This window comes from Manis pentadactyla, chromosome 11, assembly GCF_030020395.1.
Source record: "Manis pentadactyla isolate mManPen7 chromosome 11, mManPen7.hap1, whole genome shotgun sequence".
NCBI classification, from domain to species: Eukaryota; Metazoa; Chordata; class Mammalia; order Pholidota; family Manidae; genus Manis; species Manis pentadactyla.
In genome coordinates, this window is record NC_080029.1 from 88,905,008 (window position 1) to 88,922,662 (window position 17,655).

Below are 17,655 nucleotides of genomic sequence, written 5' to 3' on the forward strand. Positions count from 1 at the left end.
ATGTGGTAACCTCAGGCCAATAGGATCTGAACTACCCGAAAAAGTGTCTAGGAAGGCCTTTCTGGAAGGGGAGGCAGGAGGAGGAACCTCACAAACCCTGAATCACAAACACGGTGTCTTCAGCGTTTACTGCAAAAGCACTGATGATCTGGCAAAATTTGGACGTGAATTCAAAGTTACTCACGTATCTAGCCTGAGCCCGGTCTAACCTCAGCTCAGAGCTTTCAGTTCTAGCTGATTCAGGTTTTGTTGCAGGAGACAAGATTCCTAACATAAACCAAGCTGCATACTCTTCCCCACTCCATGTCCTCACAAATAAGGGTTAAAGCCAGCCAAAATTACATGGAAGCTCTCGGTGCCTGGGTCAGAGCAGACTTGGTCCAGGGTATATTTCCAAATCTTCTGAGGCTACACATTTGTTCATTTATTTTTAGGAGTTAGTTCTGCATAAAGAGACCTTCTGACAATATTTCTGTATCTGTCAAGGATCCCCCCACTTCTACCACCTATGTGTGTGTGTGAATGTGTGTCTGTGTTTAATATAAAACCCTCCTACCCAGGTCCAGCAGTGATGAGGCTGTGAAGCATGCATCTTTCATCCATAAAAGCCTCCAAACAGACCCAGGCAGAAATTTAACAAATGTTAGGCTTGGTCCCCCTGAGGTGGTGAGAATACGATTTTTTCACAAATGTGAAGAGCAGCACACTTTCCACAAAGCAATAACATACCCTGAACACACTGGCATATGCAACTTTTCAAGCCCCAAAGTCTCTTCTCTGTAATTCTAGACAGGAATATAATGGAGGAGCTGGAGGCCTCCAGCAGCAAACAGAAAGGTGTTGACCTCCTAATGCCTTCCCATGATGACAGGCACGATGGAGGAGTCCAATGCATAAGGCAAGGCTTGAATCCACCCTTTGTGCCCGTAGCCACATTAACTGGACTCACAAAAAAGCTGCCTCAGTAAAAACATGTAGATCAAAGATTCATTCTGTCATGTTTTGAGATATTGCAAGTTATCCTCACTTACCTAACCATACTTAACTCGGGAGACTGGGATGGGGTGATGGGGAAGGAGGTGATGGGCAGCTGAAATGGCTGAAAGCTTTGACTTTTATGTTTGAGCGCATTCATGGTAAGAACTGCCAAGACAAGGGCAAGTCTGTTATTTTTCCTTCTCCCTCAAGAAATAGTTCTTAGTGAGTCCCTTGCACTCATTCATTCACTCAACAAACATTCATTACATGCCAGTCCTGAGCATGAATAGGACAGGGTATATAATGTCAAAACAGGGCAACTGGCCAGAGTGGTTTTCAAGCAGCCCCCAGAGTTCTTTACTTCTAACATTTCTACAAGTCAGCCTCCCTAAACCAACACAAAAGTTGGGACATCACCCCTCAGGGAGGAACTGTACCATCCTCCTAACTCTGCACGGTCAGCAAAACGCACACACCAAGAGGAGATGGCATTTCATCACTCTGTGCAAAGCATCCTGGAGCCTTCAGATTGTCTCTTTCCACTGCCTTGGAAGAGGGCTGCTGCCCAGCCCGACCACTGTTCTCCCAGCCCAGCCCCATCCCACCCTTATTCTCCCCCTAAACAGGCTCTTGCCACTCACCTTTGTGTATCCATTCCATGTTTCCAAGCCTTCCTGCGATAAGCTGCATGTCCAATTGCATTTCCCCTTTTCTGCAAAAAATTAAGTATACAGTGATTGTGACATGTTCTGAAGAGGCTTGCTTTACAAGAAAAACACAAACTGGGCCCCGCAAGAAGATCAGAGTGAGTCACTCAGGGCTCTTAGCTTTGGCCTTTTGGTCTGTAAATTCAGGTACTGCAGCATCCCACTCAGCCCAGGTGGCCCAAAAAGGGCCTGAGAGGGTCACTCCCTGAACATTAGATTACACAGAAGCATTAGCCAAACAAGGTCAAACTGAATCCCATGAATCCCTTGCTTTTTGTTGTTATAATCTGAGAAAATGCCCAAACACTGACTGGATGAAGAGTAAAGTCTATGGTGCCTCATTTGACTGTCATAGGAAAGTAAACAACTCCTAGAGAAATTGAGAGAACATGAGAGGGAAAAAAGAAACAAAAGTAAACACTGGCAGATCTCATCATCCTTAATATAACACAAAAACTCGTGACACTAACATCAACCCAATGGCACATGGCTCGATAGAAAGTTTGGAATTTGAGTGAGTAATGAGCTAGAATTGCCATCATCAGTCTGGGAAGTGACTGTAGGGATGGGGAGCAAGTTTCCAACACATTCATTAGTGATAAAGCTAAAGCAAAATGACAGTTTGTGAAGCTGGGCCCCACCAGAGCATAAAGCTTTGATGCTAAGACTCTGCCAGGACCCTGCTTTCTTCTTTAAGTCCTAGCAAAAGCAGCCCTCCTCCATGAAGCCCTCAAGGACTTCACCCAATCACTTCTGAATTCCTTGAGCCCTTAATTTCACATCTCACCACATGGAACTTTCTCAGGTTTTCTTTGGCATCATTCTCTAGTTGTTTTGGTGTGTTCACCTCTGAGTTTTGGGCAAAGCCCACTGGCAAGACAGGGGTTAAATGTACTCAGCCTCATCTAAGTAAAACCTCATCCTCTAGACACACACAGGCTGCTTAGTAGCCGGTGGACAAGGTCAATTTTCTCATACATATTTGTCCCAACAGAGAAGGTTTGATCCTTTAGTATGAAAGCAAGAAAAGTTATTTATGCCAGAAGTTTACGTCAGAGGTTCTAATCATGTGTGTGTGTGTGTGTGTGTGTAGGGGCTGCTGTCAGTACCCCCTCACTGCCAGTTTTTCTCTAAAGCCTATCCTTGGGCAATTCCATCACTGTCTCTGGCTGCCTTTCATCTTCATTCATGTCACCCCAAATCTGTAGCTCGATCCTGACCTTCACCCTCAGCTTCAGTTTTTTAACTGCCCATTTGATGTCTTCATCCTCCACCCTGTTAAGCTCAAAAACTAAACCAAACTCAGTGCGGCCTCTTGACCGGCTTTTTTTCTTTCTTTGGCATGTCATACTCATGATAATGGCTCTGTTACGCTTTGGGATTTTCACATTGACTTCAGAACCCCCTTTTATGCCTCCCTCTCTTTTTAGGCTGCCTCCCAAGGCCTACCATGTTCTAAAGCCTGTGCATGAGCCATTCTCCAGCCAACCCCCACCTTTCCAGGCCCTCAGTCACTGTGGCCGCAGCCATTAGAACCATCTCCCCTCGCCCCGTTTCCCCTCACCCTCCTCCCTGAGCCCATCCAGCGCACCTACTATCACAGCACCGATCAGATTCCACCACCACCAACAGTCTCTTCTCCATCGCGATGTGTCCAAGTCCTATCCACCCTTCACATCCCACATGGTACCTTCCCCATGGAGCGCCATCTGCTCCAGAGGAAGTGATCTGTTTTCTAATCTCCTCACGCATGTGACTTTTCTCTTGAATTATATCTATTGAATTGTAGTTATAAAATTATAATATCTACTTGACATCATAATTTCTGTGCCTTTTTATCTTCCCTTTTATGCCAAAGTCCATGAGAACAAGAATTAGATGTCCTTCACCTTTTTTATCCCCAGTTCAATTAGTTAATTAATTAACTCACCAATGAATAAAATTCAAGTAAGGTTTAACCTGAGGCATACTCCTTGCCTGGATGCTGTTGTTTGATACCCAAAAGTTTTTCCTGTATCCCTATCAACCACTTCACCCCATGCTCGTGGTCTGTAGGCAAGGCCAGGAGAGCTGGGGGCAGCCATTCCCAGGCCTTAATGCAATCCTTAACCCTGTGGGATCCCAGATGCCATGGCAGGCCAGCCAGGCTCAGCTGAAGGACTTTGCCCTCGTGGAATTGTGGCAGAGAGATTCCTGTGAGGCACGACCTGCATTCCTTCCCTGCCCTCTGTCTTCACCTTCATAATTAGCACACTTTTCCCACATGGGCCTAATGCTGTACTCATTTCACCCCATCTTTCACATCCCTGGCAGCTATGGCTTTGAGTTTGCCCTGTTTCCTGGCTCAAGAAACAAAGAAATGTGCTAAAACTGTGTCCACATGTAATTATTTTCTGTAAGGGAATACAAAGGATCCGCCTAAGGCAGAGCTGTCTGGAGGAGGCATTTCTCATTCCTGTTGACCGCTCCATCATAGAGCAAACATGCGGAGGGTTGGAAGAAGAGAGAATCTGAGCTTCTCCTTGGGTTATTTTTTTTTCTCATCTCTCTCTCTTTTTTCCCCAGCTGCGGCATTTCCTGGTTTGAATCCTAGGCCTCAAAACCCAGTCATTATCGGGATGATGGGTTCAGTCAGAAGAAATGCCTCTGCTGAGGAAGCTCCCAGAACACTGAAATAAGGGAGCAGGGCTGCAGCCCTAGCCCGGCAGCTGGGCAAGCTGAGCCCACTCTGCAACTCTGTCCATGCCTCCTTTCACTGAGCACCCACTTCATTCAGCAAATGTTAATCAAGCACTTACCATGTAGCTTCTCTGTGGTTACTGGGAACAATACAAAATGATATTCAAAATAGCCAAGAATGAGTAAGACATAGTCACGGTATGAGCATCAGGCAGAGAGCTGGAGCAGGTTTTAAAGGAGTCTGCTGTGCCAGGACTTAGTATTTTTATTGTTAGATTATGGGGGGAGGGCCAGGGCTTTCAGGGAGTGATCAGAACAGCTCAAGTGGCAGAAGGGGCACTCGGGGGCTCCAGGGGTCCATTATTTGCCTACTGGTATGAAATTGTTTCAGCAGTTTAATACCTGGTAGGGTTATACAGGGGTAAGCCAGCTGAATCTGAGTCTTTGATACAATAATGTACAAAACTGAGCTCACAGATCCCACAGTTCAATGCAGGAGAGACAGTGCTGTGGTCTGAATGTTTGCATCCTCCCAAAATGTATATGCTGAAATTCTAACACCCCAAAGTGCTGGCATTGGGGGGAGCGTGTATTAGGTAGTAGGTAGGGCCTTTGGGAGAATGATTAGATCATGAGAGTAGAGCCCTCTTAGAGGGGATCAGTGCTTTTATAAAAGAGACCCACAGAGCCCACCAGTCCCTTCTAGCATGTGAGGACACAGAGAGAAGGGTTCAACCAGGCAGAGGGTCCTATCTAGAACCTGACTTTGCTGGCACCCTGATCTTGGACTTCCAGCTTCCAGAACCATGAGCAATAAATGTTTGTTGTTCATAATCAACCCAGTCTGTGGTATTTTGTTATGGTAACTCAATAAACGGAGACAGACAGTAATCAAATAATCATACAAAAACATAAGATCTCATCTGGTCTGTAGGCAAGTCCAGGAGAGCTGGGGGCAGCTATGTCCGGGCCTTAATGCAATCCTTAACCCTGTAGGATCTCCAAATGCCATGGCAGGCCAGCCAAAATTACCAAATATAAAACTGTGGCTGTAAATAACATTACAACAATAGGTACCAATGCAAGGAGAGTATGCAGTATTAGAACCGGACCCTTTCAGATTGATCAGAGAAGGCTTCCTTGAGGAAGTAAGGTTTCAACTAAGATATGAAAAATGAATAGGAGTTAACAAGTCATCGGGGGATTAAAGAGCATTCTGAATAGAGAGAACAACATGTGCAAACCTCCTGCGGCAGGGAGAGCTGGAAGAAGGCGGATGTGGCTACAGGAGAAGAGAAATCTGAAAGAAAAGAGGAAGATATCTGGGGGCCAATGTGGGGCGTTAAGTTCTGTCTGTCCGAGGGCAACGAAATGTCATTAAGTGATTTAAAGCCGTGTGGTAGCAATAGCAGATTAACATTTTGGAGAGAAAATGCTGACTGCTGTGGCCATGGCTGCACCTGGAGTAGGAGGCTTGGTGGCAGACAGACACTTCACTGGTTGACACCAACAACCCCTGTGATATAATGAGTTATAAGAAATATATATTTGGTCATTCAGATGACCAAAATATATTTCTCAGATATGTTTGGTCTTCATCCACAGCACCTGAAATTCAGAGCCCAAAGTGAAATGGAAGTCTTGTTATGTTAATGGCGAGTTTTTTGGACCCCACTGAAGGGTGGGGGCTGGTTGCCAGGGGGATCAACGCTGTGATTAGAGGTCAGGAACTGTCAGCCCCAGCCCCTGGGAGGGGAGAGAGTAGAGGGACTGGAAGATGAATTAGCCAATGGCCAATGACTTAGTCAATTATGGCTATGCAATGAAGCTCTCTTAAAAACCCAGGAAAAGAGCACATTGTTCTCTTTTACATACTGCTTCCCTGAAAGAACTCGCCCACCTGGGGAACCAGAACACTTCTACATGCCACAGAGCCAGGCTCGAAGCTCTATGAGCATGGAAGCTCCTTTATTTGGGACCTTGCCCTACGCATCTCTTCATCTGGCTGTTAACTTGTATCCTTTAGAGTATCCCTTATTACATTGGTAAACTAAGTGTTTTCCTGAGTTTTGTGAGCCACTCTAGCAAATTAATTGAACCTAAGGGGGAGGTATGGGAACCTCCAGTCTGTAGCCGGTAAGTCAGAAGCACAGGTAAACAGCCTGGGGCCTGGGACCAGCATTTGGAGTGGGGGGTGGAGGATAGTCCTGTAGGATGGAGCCCTTAACCTGGGGAATCTGGTGCTTCCTCCAGGCAGATAGTGTCAGAATTACATTGAGTTCTTAGACACCCTAATGGTGTTGAGAATTGTTTGGTGTCATGCGTGGGAAACCCCCTCCTACACACACACATTAGAATTGGGTCTGGGAACCCCTAAGATCCTATATATGCAGTGTTACTCACTGCTCTGGTCTCTCATCCTGTAAAGAAAGGACTCCTCCCCATAAGGCAAGGTTTGACAGATGTCTCATGTCAATGAAATAAAGTGTTTATACAGTGAAAAAAAAAAAAGCACACAAAAGTTAAGAATTACATGCTCTCAACTTTATCCTTAATTATTATAGACTGTAATTTATTTAGCACAAACTCTGAGAGCCAATTACCTAACTAAACATTGCCATCTATTGCCTCCTTAATGTTCAGAGTGACTCAGCAAGATGGGAATTATCTAATTTACAAATAAGGGCATCGACATTTTTCAGAGAGTTACTTACCAAGGAATCAATAGCCCAAGCCTTTCTGACTCCTGTCCTTTGGCTTTTAACCCAATAATAGTTATGGTTATTAAATGCGAACATGTGGCAGGTTCCCTAATGGGTGCTAGGCCTTAGGTACTTACTAAAATGCTGTCTTGCCCAGGAGGAATACAGTCTAGTAGGGGAGAGGGCCACACACATGCAGATGCATGTACACAACTCCGTATAACACAATGTGACGTGGTCTTTGAGGGCACACATTAAAACCTGACATAGTATTTTTCTTCATGAAAGAGCAGTGGTTTTCTATAGTTAGCAATACATTCAGCCCAACATCCCTATGAAGAAGGCATGGGTAGTAGTTGACTGCTAACTTTATGAAGTGACTTCTACATGCCAGGTATTGTGCTAAGGGCTTTAAATATATTAATATAATGTAATCTTCAAAGCAAATTCACCAGGAAGCTACCAGTATCGTCCACACTTTACAGATGGAGAAATTGAGGCTCACATTGATCAAGAAAAAACCCCAGGATCACAAATAGGAACCAAGAGAGGAAAATAACTTGCTAAGGGAGAGAAAACTCATGCCAAAGATCACTACTTTAAATTGACATGAAACTGGAGATATGTTCTGAGACCAACCCTGTGTTGATGGAAGACACAGTATGTTCAGACTAACCCTAAACACCCAACCACAGGAGTCTGACTGCAAAACAGGTTAGCTTTCCAGAGCCAGGCTCTACGGGCAAACTGTCCCTGCGTCTTGGAGCTGTTTTGACATTAAAATGTGAAAGTTCTTAAAATAAGAGTGGGGGTAGAGGATCCAAGGAATGCTAAAATAATTTGTGGCAAGCAGAGAAAGTTAAATATTCATTAAGGGGTTTTCATTTCAAATGATCGTTTTACCATATCAATGTCTAAACTGGGGAGCTGGGAGAAGAGGATGACATTTTAACTTAATCCTTTTCCTGAATTTGCCACAGAGAATGCACAGCAGAGAGTTCAAAGTTCCTGTGAAAGCTGAGGTCTGTGGATGCTGAGGCCCTACAGAGGCGTCCCTGGCTGCTCATCTCTGTGCCAAGGCCAAGCCAGCTTTGCCAAGAATTGCCCTGCCAACCTCTGCTGTCTACAGCACGTACTTAAGGACCCTATGAATTCATTCTCTCCAGAGGCAAAGCTTTGTCCTGGACTGAATCTTCATTATTTCACCTTCAAATCCAAAAAACTCCAAAATCTTAGGAAATATCTCAAGTCCAACTCAGCCAATCTCCATAATTTAAGATACATAAATCTCCTCACATATAGGTTGAGATTTCCAAATGTCGGGAGGGTCTGTGTGTCCAGGGAGCAGTCTGGAGTGAATGCCCTCTGCTCAGGCTGTGGATCGCCCTTGCTAGCAGGAGCTGTCAGCTCCCCTGGGCAGGGGGTGCTGGGAGCCTCAGTACTGAAACAAATGCTCTCACTTCACTGCCTTCAAAGCTGACTTTCTGCTGGTTTCCCGGGAGAACACAACAGGCTCAAGGCTTGCCTGCCCTCAAATTAATTTACCCTTTCATGTATTTAACCATTAGTTCTTCAATTATTCTTTGAACACTAATATGCCAAGGATGGAGCCAAACACACTGATAATATATTGGTCAACATGCAGTTGCCAGAATTTTAGCCTTCAGAATTACTTATTCTGTCATCATTATTGCATCTTTACATGTTACACAGTGGGAAGTTGATTAGGATATATTATGTTAGCCTCAGTTGACGTATTAGTGCCCTGGAAGCACTCACTGGTGGACCACTTGCAGTGAGAAAGAACACCTGTAGAAAAGCTTTTTAAGAACAAGAGACAGAGACAACCTCAATAATGCAGAACAGGTCAAGACAGGCCAGACCCCACTAAACCCAGAAAAGGTAAGGGACACCTGGGGCCACTGTCACCTGGAAAGTGGTATCACCAAATCCAGGATGGGAAAAGAGAAATGTGGAAGAGCTGGAAAACCCCAGAAAATAAAAGGCATATACCCCTGAAATTTCACTGAAGAGGGTAGGCCATATCCCTCCTTCACTCAAAAGCACCAGCTATGGAATGATAGGGCATCATATGGGTCACTGGAAACTACAAAATGCCAAAAGAGTTAGCTTCTCACACTGAGAGGTCTCACCACAAAGGGGCCCACCAGACCCACAGAAACAAACATAAATTACCAGAGAAGTGATTCTTTAAAGTCATCTCTCAAGATTTAACAATTTTATTTTCCTTCTTGCCTCCAATTCCCCCTGCTGCCCTTTCCACGCCACCCCACACATTCACCCTTGTAATCCATTCTCCACATAACTCCAAATAACTCCTAGTGCTGCAGATATTTGTAAAACATCTGCTTGGAAACCTGTCTGCAAGGGTAGTTCTCGAACTGCTGTTCAAGAGCCACTGATGGCAACTTGAGCCTCCATATGTACTAAAGTAGAATTTCTGGAGGTACTGCCTTAGAATCTGCCTATTAAACCCACATTAGAGTAATTTTAATTCACTCCAGTTTGAAAAGTAGCCCATGAATAGAAAAGTTGATTAACAGGGCTGTATGCCCTTCACATGGACCTTAGCCTAACTTTCTAACCTCATCTGAAACCATTATAATACTCCTGCTATATGTCTTGATAACACACAGTCCCTGAACAAGCTAGAAATTTTCACTCTTCTATGCTATTTTTCATGCAAATACCTCTGCCCAGGATTCTTTCTGTTAAATGTTTACATGTGCATATAAACACATGCACACATACTACCCTCTTGGAAAATTCTGATTCATCTATTAAAGCCCAGAACAGATGTCTTATTATCTTCTCCTGGACCCCTTCAATGCCTGGTAAAATGCACTGTTCTCACTGTGTTTCCATAGCACTGTATACGTTCTACTTGGCTTCACTAATCCCATTGTATTACAGTACGAAATTTACATTAAGTGGCTGCCCTCCCCATATACACACACACACACACATGCATATACTTCTTGAGGTTCTCAAGGATACAGACTGTATCTTATTCATCTCTAAACTCCAAGTGCCTAAAACTTAGTGAGTACTCTGCAAATCTCATATTATACTCAAATTGTACAGAAGCATGTAACATCTTTCCTCACATCAGCCTATTTTAAAAAAATATTTACTTCTTCCTCCTGTTATTGGAGATGGTTCTTAGTCTTGTAGTGGGAAAGAATTCAAGAATGCATGCAAAAAAATGGTTGAACTTCAAGAATTTTATTGGAAAATAAAAGTTTAAAGAAAAGTGAAAGTACATGACCGAGAGTTGGTCTTGGGCAGATGCAGAAGGAGTCGCGATGAGGAAACAATAGGGAGACTTGCACGTAAAGGAAGATGAATAGTCACTAAGTGGGGATAGGTTTCAAAGGCTTCTTGGATTTTGATCTTGCTCCACCCTGATGTCAGGCAGGGGAGCTCTGGGCCATATTCGATTCTCATCAGAACTATCATGTTGCAGGAAGGTGTGATTTTTTTCTATGTCACTGAGTGTATAATGTATTTTGGAGTGAAGTTTGGTCAATTTCTCCTCATGTGGGAACTCCCCACATCCCAAGTGATGTTTCTGATGCTCTTCTGTTTTTCTCATATTTCAAATTCCAGATTTTTGTTTCAGACATATAGAAATGCAACTAATTTTTGTATGTTGACCTTGTATTCAGTGACCTTGCTAATTATGTCATTGAATTTTAAGATTAATTTTAATAGTTTACCTATATAGTCTTTAAATCCTTTCTATACACAAATAATACTGGTTTATTTCTTTTCCAATTCATATGCTTTTATTTTTCTTGACTTTTTCACTGGTGACTTCTAGTACAAAGTTGAATTGAAACAATGATAATGGATGTCATTGTTTCTTTTAATATTTCTCAGTTAATAATGGTATTTCTCCTATTTTTAAATGCTAAGAGCTTTTTTTAGTTTAGCCATGAATGCATGTTGAATTTTATCAAATATTTTCATTTTGACATAATCATATGGTTTTTCTCCTTTAAGATGCTTATGCGGTGACTTACATCAGTTTTCAAATATTAAGCCAACCTTGCATTCTTAGAGTAAGTTCAATTTGGCCATGACATAAAATCATTTTTATATGCCACTGGCTTCATTTTATTAATATTCTATTTATCATTTTTATATCCATGACTATGAGGGAAGTTAGCCTGTAAATTTTTTTCTTACAGTTTCTTTGTCAAGTTGTGATACTACATTTTGCTGGACTCATAGAAAAGGTTGATAAGTGTTCTTCCTTTTCTACTCTGGAAAGTTTGTGATCCAATCCTCTTCATTTTAGCCAGAAATAGATGTTCCTCTCCTTTTCTTCTCTCATATACACCTTACCTTTAAAGAGAGAACATATAGAGCTATAAGAGGGTAAGGTGGCTGAGATAATACCAACTTCAAGGACCTGAACACCCAAAAAACTTGACTTAGTAATATGTGTACCAGCTTTGTGTTATAAGTCCCACATACATATTATTTGTGTGTGAATATACTTTATCCTTAACATTAGTATGTGAACAGACTTGAAATATGATTTTATTACAAATATTCTCATATAGCATTACCAACTTATAACCTCCTTTGACCGGTATACATATGCTTGAGTTATATGATATACACACACAATATTTAATTGCTCTATTATATTCAAAAAGACCTCCAGTATAGATTAACGGTATTCTGACTATATGTAGAATTGCTTTATGCTTAGGGTCTAATAACTCATTTCAGCAAAAATGCAGGCTAATATTCAGTTTTTAATTGGAATTTACTTTTTCGGGTATTGTTGCCATTGTTAATTTTCTTGGTAAACATGTTCTCTTCTATTAAGCAAAGTTTAGAATACAGTCATTCACAGCAATGAATAAATGACCAATAAACACATTGAATTAATTAATAAATTAACAATGACTGGGAAGTTACTTATACTCTAAAATAAGAGTCATGGCAATCTACAGTCTATGGGTCAAATGCACACTCACTCTCTGATTGTTGAAATGTATACTGGACACCGCCATACCCATTCACTTATGTTTATACTTTTTCAGAGTTGAATGTCTTCTGCTTTTGGAGTTGAATAGTTGTAACAGAGACTATATGGCCCCTACAAACCTGAAATATTTACAATCAGGTTCTTTATAGGAAAAATCTGATCAGTCTCTGATCTAAAACACAATATTTACTAAATAATTAGAGAGTAGCCAGTATGTATCCCCCCACCCCTGGGAGGTCTATGCAAATGAGTCTTTTTCACTTTATTGCTGAAAGAATAAATGACAGTACAGAGGTGAAGATGCTGGTGACAAAAAAATTACTCTGAAGCTTACTTAAGGCAGCATGAAGAGTCTATTGTCAAAGGTCATAATGTGAAGGGCCAAGTGTCTACAGCCACACACTTTTCTGAATCATCTTGTGCTGTCCAGCATTTCCCTTCTTCTCAGGGGCTTTGGTTAAGTCTTTTCCTGAGTTTCAGGATTTCTATTGCCTCTTTTTTCAATAGGATTTCCCTGAACTCAAATAACAGTGATTTAGACAAGGTGGATTGCTAAAATGATCGTGACAAGTCAGCAGGCACCTGGACTACGGAAAGAGCTTCTCACATGCAGCCATCCTAACTTCTTTCTTCTTAAGACAGAGAACCCCTGACTCTGGAGCCAAATTGGTCAGCAATTCGATGTGCAGCTGAGTGAAAATTCTAATACTATAAAATGCCTTGGGAATATTTGTTTCCAATTTCCATTATCCTTCCTCTCAGTTAAGAAAGAAACTCTTGTTATTAAGAATTCTAGAGTCACCAAGTTTTCATAACACTAAAGTATAAAGTGATTTGCAGGAACCTAAAACTTACTATTTAAACATAAGTGGAGTTTCTCTTCATTCTCACCACGTGACATGGTACACACAGAATATCAAAATGTCATTAAAAAAGAAAAGGTGAAATCTAAATCTATTCTGAAAAAAAAAAAAAAAGAAGGCAAGACAGCATCATAAATGATATCCCTTCAGTCTTCTGGTAGCTAACAAAACTTACCAATTAATGAATCCCCTTTTTTTGTTGTTGTTGTGGCAAATGTAGTAGTTTTTTTCTGGTCATTCAATATGATGTTTCTCTAATCATGTGAAATTGAATGATAAATTGTTTGTAGTGCTGAAGATAGTCCCAAGGCCAATCATATACAGGAGCACAAGAATAATTAGGCACATAAATACAGAATAAATGACCATAAAATAATCCAGGGAGTAAGACAATATTATTCACTAAGTACTCATTGTTATACTTTTTAAAGGATATTTTGTGTATTAAGAAAATATGCCTTCAAATACAACTTTTGAGCCCACAATTTCAGAGCAAGGAGGAAGAAAAGAACTAGGAAAGAGCATTAACTTCCACATGCAATAGGCAAGTCTGGTAGAGAAGAAAGAATTCTGAGTCCTAGGCCTAGTGATCTTGAATAAATCAGTTACCATTTAAGCATTAGGTGACTGATCTGTACAGAGATACAAGACCCTGCCTGTCGGGTAGCTACACAGACATGAGGGCGTCCTACCATGCCCTAGACAAGCTCCTCCCCGTTCCCACCTGCCCCTATCACCAAATGGAAGAACACGCCCCCAAACCCTTCCTGTTTATGGTTCAGTCACCTGCCTTCTCAGGGCCTAAGGATATGTAAACCCAATAGGGCTTCCAGACCATCACCAACTTGGGTTGGCACCTGCACACTAAACCCAAAAAGTGATCCAGAGTTACCTCAGGATTCATTATACCCTAATTGTGATAAGTTTCTATTGCGGTACCAACACCCCCCTCCCCCCCCCCCACCATTGGTTTTATCTAGGTACTTATGGGTGGGCTCTGCACCCTGAGAAGAAGGTTATATAACCTGAAATTGTCAATCAACATGTCAATTAAATTGATTCACCATTTTAAAAACAACCCTAACCCTAATAGTGGGGCTGCTTCTGGTTTCCAGACAGCCTGCTCTCCCAACTCCTGGAGAATGTACTTTCCTGCTGTTTAAAACTGTTCTTGATCTGTCTTTTGATTTAATTCTTTTCTTCAAGGCAACAAGAATTGGGGAAATAGTGATTTCCACTGGTAAGATATCTATTTCAGAGGACTCTCTTGAGGAAAACATGAGATAACACAGGTTAAGCAGATTTTATTCATTGAAAAACATAAATGTTTTTATTTCACAATATTGGCAGACATCCATGGGATGTTGTCTCAGTCAGTTTGGGCTGCTATAACAAATGACTGCAGACTAGGTGGCTTAAACTACAGAGATTTAGCTCTCACAGTTCTGGAGGCTGCAAGTCTGAGATCAGGGAACCAACATGGTCAGATTCCTGGTGAGGGCCCTCTTCCTGGTTTGCAGACAGCCACCTTCTCTTTTTGTCCTCACACAGTGGAGAGCAGAAAGGAGAAAAAAGGTCTCTCCTGCCTCTTCTTAAAAGAGCACTAGTCCCATTGTGAGCCCTCTGCCCTTATGACCAAATTACCCCCAAAGTCTCATTTCTAAATACCATCTCACTGGGAATTAGGGTTTAACATATTAATTTGAAGGAGACATAAACATTCAGTCCACAGTAAATATTATGAAACAATTACCAAAGTAGGCCTTCCTATTTCAAATCATGCTCTAGAGAGTGATTTATTCTGTTTATTTATGCCTGAAGCTGATTCTAGCTTTAGGTCAAATGTCCAACCTTTTTTAAATGGAAATACTCAGCTTATTTGATATTATCAATGCATACTAAGTTAATTTTATACAGAAGCATTGCTGTTGAGCCTCTTTGTGTTATAAAGCTGGCCATAATACAAAGTAGAAACAGACATCAGTAGAAACTGATGGGGTATAAATGGAGAGCAAGTGATTTAGTGTAAGTGCAGAACAATTTAGAAAGATCCATGATAATTTAAAATGCCCTCACCCCTGGACCCAGACACACACTTCCAGGAATTTATCTTATGGTTATACTTGTTTAAGCGCACTGCTTTCATTCTTCTCTGTCATCTTGAGTATAAGAATATTAACTGCAACATTATTTTAATAGCCAAGATAGGAAACAACATAAATGATCTTCAACAAATTAATGAGTACATGTTTACTAATAACAGGTTAGATAAATTATATATGTTCAAACAATAGAAGGCAGCTTTTAAAAGTAATGCAGCCCAGTAAACTTCAGGGCATAGCCTCTAAGATATTACTAAGTGAAAAACAATACAGAATGTTGCATAATATGCTACTAGAGGGAAGAAAATAGGTGAATGGGAATGGGTGCTGCTTGTGTACAAGTGTGCTGACACACATAGGCTACCCTGGGAAGGGTTATAGAAGTGCTAATTACATAAGCATTATATAACTATATAAGACGGTTGGCCTAGTGTGGGAAATGCAGGGCGGGGGGTGGGTAGATGTGAGAGGTTACATTTCTCTGTGTATTCTTCTTGGTTCAGAACTATTACTCAAAACACAATTTTCCAAAAATAAAATTGGCAAAGAAGGCTTCCTATTAAAATTTCAGGTTATGTTACTGACTGTTAATGACTGGAACATTTGGAAAATTTCACAGGTAATTAAAAAACTCAATGATACCAGAAAATCTTAAACATAACCGTTCTTAGTTTCCATGATGATTTTCTTTATATCCATTCTGGAATGCTGATTACTTTAGAATAGTTAAACTTCCAGATTAGTTTGTCACCTCATTTGTGACAGGTATTCATCATTTTTCTAATGTTAATAAACACTTGAAAAGAAATGGATAAAATTTTGCAAAGGCTTATTACACTAGTTCCAGGCTAGGTGGGGAAACCATAGAAATGTAGTTTTCTTTAAAACTTGCTGAGGTGAGTACAGAAAAGGAACCGAGGTAAAATAATTCATACAGACTCTTGTAATCCTGGTTATGACTCAGTTCTCTCTAGGATCAGAGGAAGGTTATGGCAAGAATCACACCATCTTCACTTTGCCTCAGGATTGGAGGTACACCAGCATCTTAGTTGGGGGGCCTGTGAGGAGAGAGACAGAAGATAAAAGCTGGGGATGTTGACATAACAAGGTGAGGGACAGCATGCCCTCAGGCAGGCAGATTGTATCTCTGGGTTCCAGCCCCTGGGTCCAAGGCCATCTGTTCTGATTTGCAAAGAGCAGCAGGAAACCTCTTGGCAGTGGTGAAATACAGGTGTCAGGAATAGGTATGGTCTGAGGTCATTTGTGGAAAGAGGGTTTCAACCTACTTTAAATTAGGATCCCACCTATAGCAGGGTCCAGCTACTGGAGAGAAGGCCAGAAAACACTAGCTCAAGTTCAGCTACTTGTGTGTAAACCTGGGTTAAGAGCTGCAGCCTCCATGTAGAGGAAGCAACCTTAGAAGATGCAAGGGAGAGCCTGAATTTGATGAGCAGCCAAGGGAAGAGATTTCCCAAGACCATGGGATCAAGAAGTCAAGCAACAAGACTGAGCCCGGACCTCCATCATTAGGAGAAAAGCGTGGGTGATTTCTGAGTCATAATCCTTAACTCTCCGCTCCTTTTTATAGTTTTATTTTTCTTGCTCAAAGACCTCAATCTAGCATATTCCACTATTATTACTTGACTAATTACTCCAAATGAGTATCTCCAAGCCCGTTCTAACATGCATTCTCCAGTACTTTTTTCCAAGCCTTGTCTGTTTCTTTGCTTGCTTGCTTTATTCTCTGACTACAAACTAGACATTTCCCATGGGATGTTCCACCGTCATTTTAAACTCCCCATATCTTACACCAAGTGCAACATCTTCCTTTCTCTTCCTTTCCTGTCACCTCCTTCCTTCCCTTCTCTCCAACTTTGTTCTATGATTGCTATCTGCATTTTTGCTATCACCCAAGTTCAAAACCATGTAGCCATCTTTTCTGCCATCTTAGAAAGCTGGGATCTCGAAGTTCTATATTCATTCATTCAAATATTATATTGAATGCAAACGAGTGCCAAAATATACTGCAGGTCCTCTCACCCCTACAAACACACTTCCTTTCCATCCACTCCTTCCTATTGCCACCAGGGCACACAAGATATTCATAACTTATGTATTCAATTATTGCAAAAGCTTCAGGTCAGACCTCCATGATTCTGGTTTTACTCCTAATCCATTTATATCTTTAACACATCATTTTCATATAGACACTGCATTATAACTGCCCAGTGCTTGACTGCCTCCCTCTCTAGACTATATGCTCTTTGAGGGTAGGTTCAACTACCATCATATCCCCAGAGCCTACATTAGTGTCTAGATTATAATAGCATCCAAGAAAATGTATTTAACAAATTTCCAAAAACTGGCAATGTCCCCCTGTAACTGGTTGCATCAAGACTCTGTATCTCTGCTTAGCTTTCACAGTCCTTCATTGTCTGGCCTAAATGTATCTATTTAGCCTCATTTCTCACTGTTTTGCTTCTTCTGCACCCCTCAGGCTCCTTTCCTCACAGCCCTATAGCAGTCATGTTGATTCCTATCTTTGACCGATTCCTATCTTCACATGCTTACCTCCAGTGTCTCTTACCTGAAGTGTCC

At 41.5% G+C, this 17,655-nt stretch overlaps 1 long non-coding RNA gene across 1 annotated transcript in view; it reads right to left on the bottom strand.

Annotated features, from left to right (window-relative positions):
• Nucleotides 1-2,150, bottom strand: part of LOC118931415 (uncharacterized) — a 43,105-nt gene extending 40,955 nt beyond the window's left edge. Inside the window, exons 1-2 of the long non-coding RNA XR_005032373.2 lie at nt 1,997-2,150; nt 1,620-1,690 (exon numbers count right to left, since the gene is read on the bottom strand). This is a non-coding gene — a long non-coding RNA (uncharacterized LOC118931415). The remainder of the gene's footprint in view (nt 1-1,619; nt 1,691-1,996) is intronic.
• Between the last annotated feature and the right edge of the window lie 15,505 nt (nt 2,151-17,655).